The following is a 6,913-nucleotide window of genomic DNA, read 5'->3' as shown; positions in this document are numbered from 1 at the left end:
AGTCAGTACTGGCCTCAAAGCCAGCTGTTAGTATTTTCAATTAGAAGCTTCCCATCGTCATCACGACGGATGCGTCCGATGTTGGACTGGGAGCAGTGTTTCAACAACTCAGAGATGATCAGCTGATCTCTATTGCTTTTGCATCTCGTATATTGACCCCTGCTGAACGCAGATATTCAGTAGGAGAGCGTTAAGCTCTCGCTTGTCTTTTTGCCTGTGAGAAATGGCATGTTTACTTGTGGGGCCGGCACTTCACATTATGTACAGATCACCAAGCTCTAGTTGCTCTTCTTTCTGCAGGATCCGAAAGCCGCCGCCCCATTCGCATTTCTCATTGGTGTGCCAAACTCATGTATTATAATTTCAGTGTTCAATATTGTAAGGGTTCTAATAACGTGGTTGCTGATGCACTGTCGCGCCTTCGTCTTCAGATACCGGTTACTGAAGAGCGGGATGAGGAAGTTGTTTCATTAGTTACTTTTTGCATTACTAAAGCTGAGCTTCAGGCAGCTACAGCTGCAGATTTAACTTTGTCTCAAGTTCTCAAATATTTACGTGAAGGATGGCCTTCCAAAGGTGCTCTTGCTTCTGAATTCTCGCCTTACTTCGCAGTCCGACAGCAACTGTCTTGTGTCGAGGACTTGCTTTTCCGCGATGAACGCGTGATTCCCCCTGCTTCTTTCCGTAACAAGCTAATACAGCTTGCCCATGAGACCCATCCAGGCATTGTCCGCACCAAACAGAATCTCCGAGACAGGTACTGGTGGCCAGCCTTAGACAAGCAGGTCGAGCATGCAGTTTACAACTGCCATATATGTCAGGCAGCTGATAAGTCTGCCAAACCAGCATTTTCTCCGTTACACCTAGTCCAGTGGCCTGATCGGCCTTGGCAGAAACTCGGCATGGACATCATCAGTCCTTTGCATAATGTTCCGCAAAATGCCAGGTTCATTGTTTCCCTCATCGACTACCATTCCAAATGGCCAGAAATTTGTTTCACGCATACGGTTACTTCTGAGGTCATCATTGAATTTCTGTCTTCAATCTCCAGCCGGGAAGGGTTTCCTGATGCCATAGTTACGGACAATGGTCCACAGTTTCAATCCCAACATTTCGAGGCTTTTTTTTTCACAACGAGGAATTCAGCACTTGAGGACATCAGTTTTCTATCCCCAATCGAATGGGCAAATCGAGCGCTTTAATCGCGTTCTGAAGGAACATATCCAAATCACCCAATTAGAGCACCGTCCCCTCAAGCAAGTCTTGACTGAATGTTTAGCTTCGTACAGGTTCACACCACATGGCACCACTGGAGTGTCGCCTGCTCAACTTCTCCACGGTAGGCAACCGCGAGTTGCTCTCGACATAGTCTCTTTGCCTCGTAACATAGCAGTGTCTTCTCCTGATCAAATTCGTACCAGGGTTTTTCCTCGTCAACAAGCAATGAAAAAGTATGTCGACACCCGTCGAGGTGCAAAGCAGTCCAAAGTTCGCACTGGCGATCTAGTCAAGGTTCGTGTGCCAGGCAAGCGCCCCAAGTATCGGGGTCCTTACAAAGTCTTGGGCCAGGTTAGCTCCACTTCGTTTCGCTTAAGTGATGGTAACATCTAGAATGCTGCGCGCCTTGTTATTTTTTATACAGATTCGCCTTCAACACCTAAAAATCTTCCCCATCACGTTCCGTCCGTGCCTTTCAACTATCCATCAGATTATTAAATGTGGCCTCCATGCACAGGTATTTCTTGGAGGGTTGAGTAGTTACCAGTCGGTGTCGCTGGTTCAAGTACACCAAGTCATACGGTTCACTTCGAACCTTTAAATACGGCTGAGACCGTTGAACCGGACTTCGGTCCGCAAAATTCTTCCGAAGCTCATGCTGCGAGCTTTGATGAGACCGCAAATTTTAACGCTCGTTCAGAGCCTTCACAATCTTCCACTGATCTTGATGTGTCACATCAGAGCAGAAGTGACCAAGGTGCAGAGACACCTGATTCTACACCCAAAAGGGCCCGCCCTAAGCGGAAGCGGCAGAAGCCTCGTCGGTTCGAAAACTATGTGATGTAGAACTCTTGTTCCGAACAGTTGTGTACATTTTTTTTTTGTTTGCCAGTGCATTTTCAGGACTCGTAGTGTGTGAGTTCGGAGTGCCGTGCTCCGAATTTTCATGTGTTCTAACGTACATACCTTGTATATACTTTTTTATCGATCATGTATAAATATAAATAGTGTATAGGTGAACTTTTTTCTAGGAGGGAATGGTTGTTGTGGTCTGGGTTTCAGTTTCGGATTGACATGTGAGGATGCCAGGGGGCGCCGCTCTGGCATCTAGGACTTCAAGGCGACTAATTTCAAGGCGAATAGGAGGAATTTCAAGGCGAATAAAGAGTGTGTGTTGGGTTACCGTGGAGTGTGGTTGTTGTGCTTTCTTTCGGCGCTTCGCGCCAACCCATGTGTTCCGGCTGGTCAGTGTCCCCGCCGGCCGCGTACGTCTCCGTCGGCCGTCTTCTTCTTCTTCTGCTTCGTCGGGACCAGCCAGCCCCAATACAGCAATAAGGTCAATCAATGCCAGAAATACATTTACGGAGTGGAGATGGCGAGCTACAGCAGTTTTGCTGGCCTCCACTGGCAGTATACAGTGGGCGTGCCAGTGTACGGATATATGTAGATATATCATTACCAACAAAAAAACAACCATAGAAATAACAATGCAATCCGCTGAAAACGTATGCCAGGGCGTACCAAATTACCAACTGAAAATTGCGTGTTGTGACATATCAGTCGGCGAAGTACCGGCAAATGAGGCCGGCAGCTTTCGGTGACAGCCTGCGTAGCTGAAAGCGCGACGTTCGATCGTCAGCGCTCTTTGTGCGAACATCGACACAAGACGAAATAGTTGGTTTACGTTCATGGATGTCTAAACTATACTTTACTGTTATTCTCACACTTTAAAGTTGTGTGTGCACGAAGGCAGAAGCGCCAGTAACACATATATCAACGCGGCTGGCACGACAGCTTTAATGCTCGCTGGGCCGGGCACTAAGTAAGGCCGCTCTTGATGCGTTGAGTTGGTATGGTTGAAGATTCTGAATTTGAGCATCGCAACATTTCTTACTCTTGCCTGAAGTGAGTAGAAGGATAAGCATGACGAGACGTACATTTATGCAGTGTGGCGGAAACGAACGACAGCTTTTTTTTCTCGCTTTCGCTGGGAAACTTTGTGACGCAATCAGCTCATTTAGGTTTCCTCAACATTACGGTAAAAAAATTTCCCGTTTCTGTTAGGAGTGGCGTGCAGCTCCAAGCTTACAACCAGTGGAACTTGTAATTGTTACAGCAATACACGGATGACGCGAATATGGCTGGTTTACGCGGGGGCATATGTGAAAAAAGGTGCATTATGGTTAATGCGATACGTACGTGCGCCGCAAAAATTACGTATGCTCGGTATGTGTTAGCGTAGGATCTCTCCCTGCCGTCGAATCAAGTGTTTTATATTCAAGGACACCGAAACAAACCACGGCACACGCTACAATAACATGCACGCTGCAGCTACGCTGGTAGAAACAGTGCGTGCTCCAGTATTCACCAGTGCCAGTAAAAATTCTAGCGCTTCAAGAACTTTGCAGGGCACACCATCATCACAGCGGTTAAGCCAGCGCCCCTACCAGTGCGACGTAGCTTTTTTCCAATGCACCCAGCGAAGTGCCCGTGATTACAAGCGTGCAAAGTGCCTCCAGCGTGTATCAGTGCCAAAAAACGTACTGACATCACGCTGGTTTGCAATAGCAATGGACAGACTGATGGACGGACAGACAGACGGATGGACAGATAGATAGATAGATAGATAGATAGATAGATAGATAGATAGATAGATAGATAGATAGATAGATAGATAGATAGATAGATAGATAGATAGATAGAAAGATAGATAGATAGATAGATAGATAGATAGATAGACAGACAGACAGACAGACAGACAGACAGATAGATAGATAGATAGATAGATAGATAGATAGATAGATAGATAGATAGATAGATAGATAGATAGATAGATAGATAGATAGATAGATAGATAGATAGATAGATAGATAGATAGATAGATAAATAGATAGATAGATAGATAGATAGATAGATAGATAGATAGATAGATAGATAGATAGATAGATAGATAGATAGATAGATAGATAGATAGATAGATAGATAGATAGATAGATAGATAGATAGATAGATAGATAGATAGATAGATAGATAGATAGATAGATAGATAGATAGATAGATAGATAGATAGATAGATAGATAGATAGATAGATAGATAGATAGATAGATAGATAGATAGATAGATAGATAGATAGATAGATAGATAGATAGATAGATAGATAGATAGATAGATAGATAGATAGATAGATAGATGCTCAAAGTGGTTGCAGTACGTAAAGAAATTCATTTTAAAAGCCATTGACAGTATAACCACTAGAGTTATATTTTTTTAATGTGCTTTGTTCTTGAGGGCAAGAATTATCACAAAAGACCCTAAAACCTTTGCCTCCTGGCCTGCATTCCATTAGGATTCGAGTCAAAACAAAGAATGATAACATTCCAATGAATTATCTGACACTCGCCGCATATGATACTCAAAACGGTGTTGGAAAGGGAGTCCGACGTTGACATGGGAGGAAAACTGTGTCAATGGAAATCGAAAGCATATTTTCAATTTTTTAGATAAATATTATTATTTGAAATTTTGACTGAACGGCGATTTTATTCCCGACACCGTTCACCCTAATCCGAAAAGATAGTTTGGTGGATTCGTTCTCAGAATGCTTTTCTCACACGACAGCCTTCGGATTGAGCCTTCTGTCTGCCCTCTTGATCCTACTTTTTCATTCTGGACACCGTGCTGGCTCCGTTGGAGCGGGGAACAAGATACATTTTCCTTGTTCGACCGATAACTTCTTGGACACAGCGGCACAATACACGTCCTTTCTTTGCGTTGCCGCTTAGCTTTTAACATCTCAGGGTGTTGCAGTGTACATATGACGCCATCGAACTTCACAGTAAATCAGATGCTGTAACACACTAATTTTAAACGTGGCGAGGCTCCGGCAGCAACAGGACGACAGGAATTTCGCGAGTTCGTGCACCCTCTCGACACGCAGCGCCGCTTGTGGCATCTGAGTGCATTGATCACATGCGGGGCCAACCTCTCTCGTACGGAATGCGGGCGCTCAGCACACTAGGCAGTATATTTCTACACACTGTAGCTACAGTTGCCTGCTCCAAGTATCGAGCCACTTGTTATCCTCCGCGTGACTTCGCACTTTCTTGCCGTAGCAATCATTCGCAGATCCTTGTGGCGAAACTGTGCCCAAATAACGTGAAACTACCTATGTGATAACGCATTTCACTTACGTGTTATAACGATTCCTAGAAAGAGAAATGAGCCAAGTTTTTTGTAAAGCTCGTCCAGATTTTGTCGCGTCACTTTGGACGCACACTGTTTCAGCTACCTTTGGCCTAGATACAGTACAAGTAAAATAGCACCGACGGCATGATAACGATAGGTGCACTGTACACGCACACACAGTATTACGTATCACTTTGTAATGAGTAGTTAATTATTTGATTGGTTTATGATTTGCGCACATTTTATCGTTGGTTGAATTCCTAGCAGTGCACTTTCCCAAATAATTTAAAAAAAAACGAAATACGAAACGCTCCAAGTATGATATAGACGCGTGCTCACGTGCCACTACTCCGGCACTTACAAACCTTGATGGAAGGGTACACAGCTGCATACATTTATCACCAGCATAGAAGCCTAAACTGAAGGGAACGTGCCTATATTTGACTTATGTTAATTAAAAGGTATACGTTATGACGGTGAGTGGTGCAGAAAAGTTTTTACGACAACACATAGTTTAAGATTAAAGGCTGAAACGTACAATAAACTTCAGCATCAACTTGGCCAATTTTTCTGCCTATTTTTCAGCACCCCGGAATGTGGGCCGTGCGTCATTCATCGCTCAGGTCCTTGCTCAGCTGGTCGCATCAATCTTTCGCCTTTTACTAAAGATTGCCGTGGGGTAGGACACTCTAATGAGCCAATAGGCCAATTTTTGGGAGGCCTTGCCCGTTTGGGTGAGGCCTACTTTAAAAATCAAAAGTAAGACTTCAATGCTTTTGTGTGTTGACTTCAAATAGCCGCTGGGGTTACAAATCGAGTGAACTTTCGTTGCTGGACCTCACACCCGACGGACGCCATGGTGGCGCTTTTTTCCGCGATTGCCATGACCGGCTTTACCAACGGGGTGGACTGTCGGTGCCTTTTGAACGCAATCTTATATACCCGCCTCTTGTCTGAGCAGGCGATTTCTTGTTTACTCCTAGAGAAATTTATTTACGCCGCCCCCTGTATTGCTGGTGTCGACAGTGCTGTGATTCACGAAGTTTCAAAACATGGTGCTCCAGCTTAATCGGGGTAGAATTTTAAGATACGCTGACGCCCTCTATAACAAATCAGCGTTGTTGACTACTGCTAAACCAATCATTTTATAATAAATAATTAATTGGCAGAGATTGATTAACTAACTTTAAAGCAATGATGAGTCAACCGAGAGTTTGACGGAAACCAATCTTGTTGCAAAGGAACATTATCGCAATCAAGGTAAACGCTGGGGATTAAAGAAGCATAAACGAAAAAAAAAGTGTTTTGTCAACTGCATTGTTCGCAGGGCTCCCTTGCTGAAGCCGAAATGCCTTGTTTTTATATGGATGTTATATTGTGTTTTTTTTTCACTGTCCACGTAAATCATAGTTGAGAGTGAGCTTCCGACAACTTCAACCTGGAGTGCTGATGTATAAAATACATCACCAACATGTATAAAATATGCACACGTAGATTACGCAGAATCAG

At 44.0% G+C, this 6,913-nt stretch overlaps 1 non-coding gene across 1 annotated transcript; it reads left to right on the top strand.

The window, feature by feature from the left end:
- Positions 1-6,019: 6,019 nt before the first annotated feature.
- On the top strand, positions 6,020-6,145 carry LOC119160235 (U5 spliceosomal RNA). Its single transcript, XR_005108306.2, has one exon. It is a non-coding gene; the product is annotated as a U5 spliceosomal RNA (small nuclear RNA).
- Positions 6,146-6,913: the final 768 nt, after the last annotated feature.

This window comes from Rhipicephalus microplus, unplaced genomic scaffold (assembly GCF_043290135.1).
Source record: "Rhipicephalus microplus isolate Deutch F79 unplaced genomic scaffold, USDA_Rmic scaffold_21, whole genome shotgun sequence".
NCBI classification, from domain to species: domain Eukaryota; kingdom Metazoa; phylum Arthropoda; class Arachnida; order Ixodida; family Ixodidae; genus Rhipicephalus; species Rhipicephalus microplus.
The sequence above is the reverse complement of the archived record's forward strand: the minus strand, read 5'-3'. Positions and strand labels throughout refer to the sequence as shown.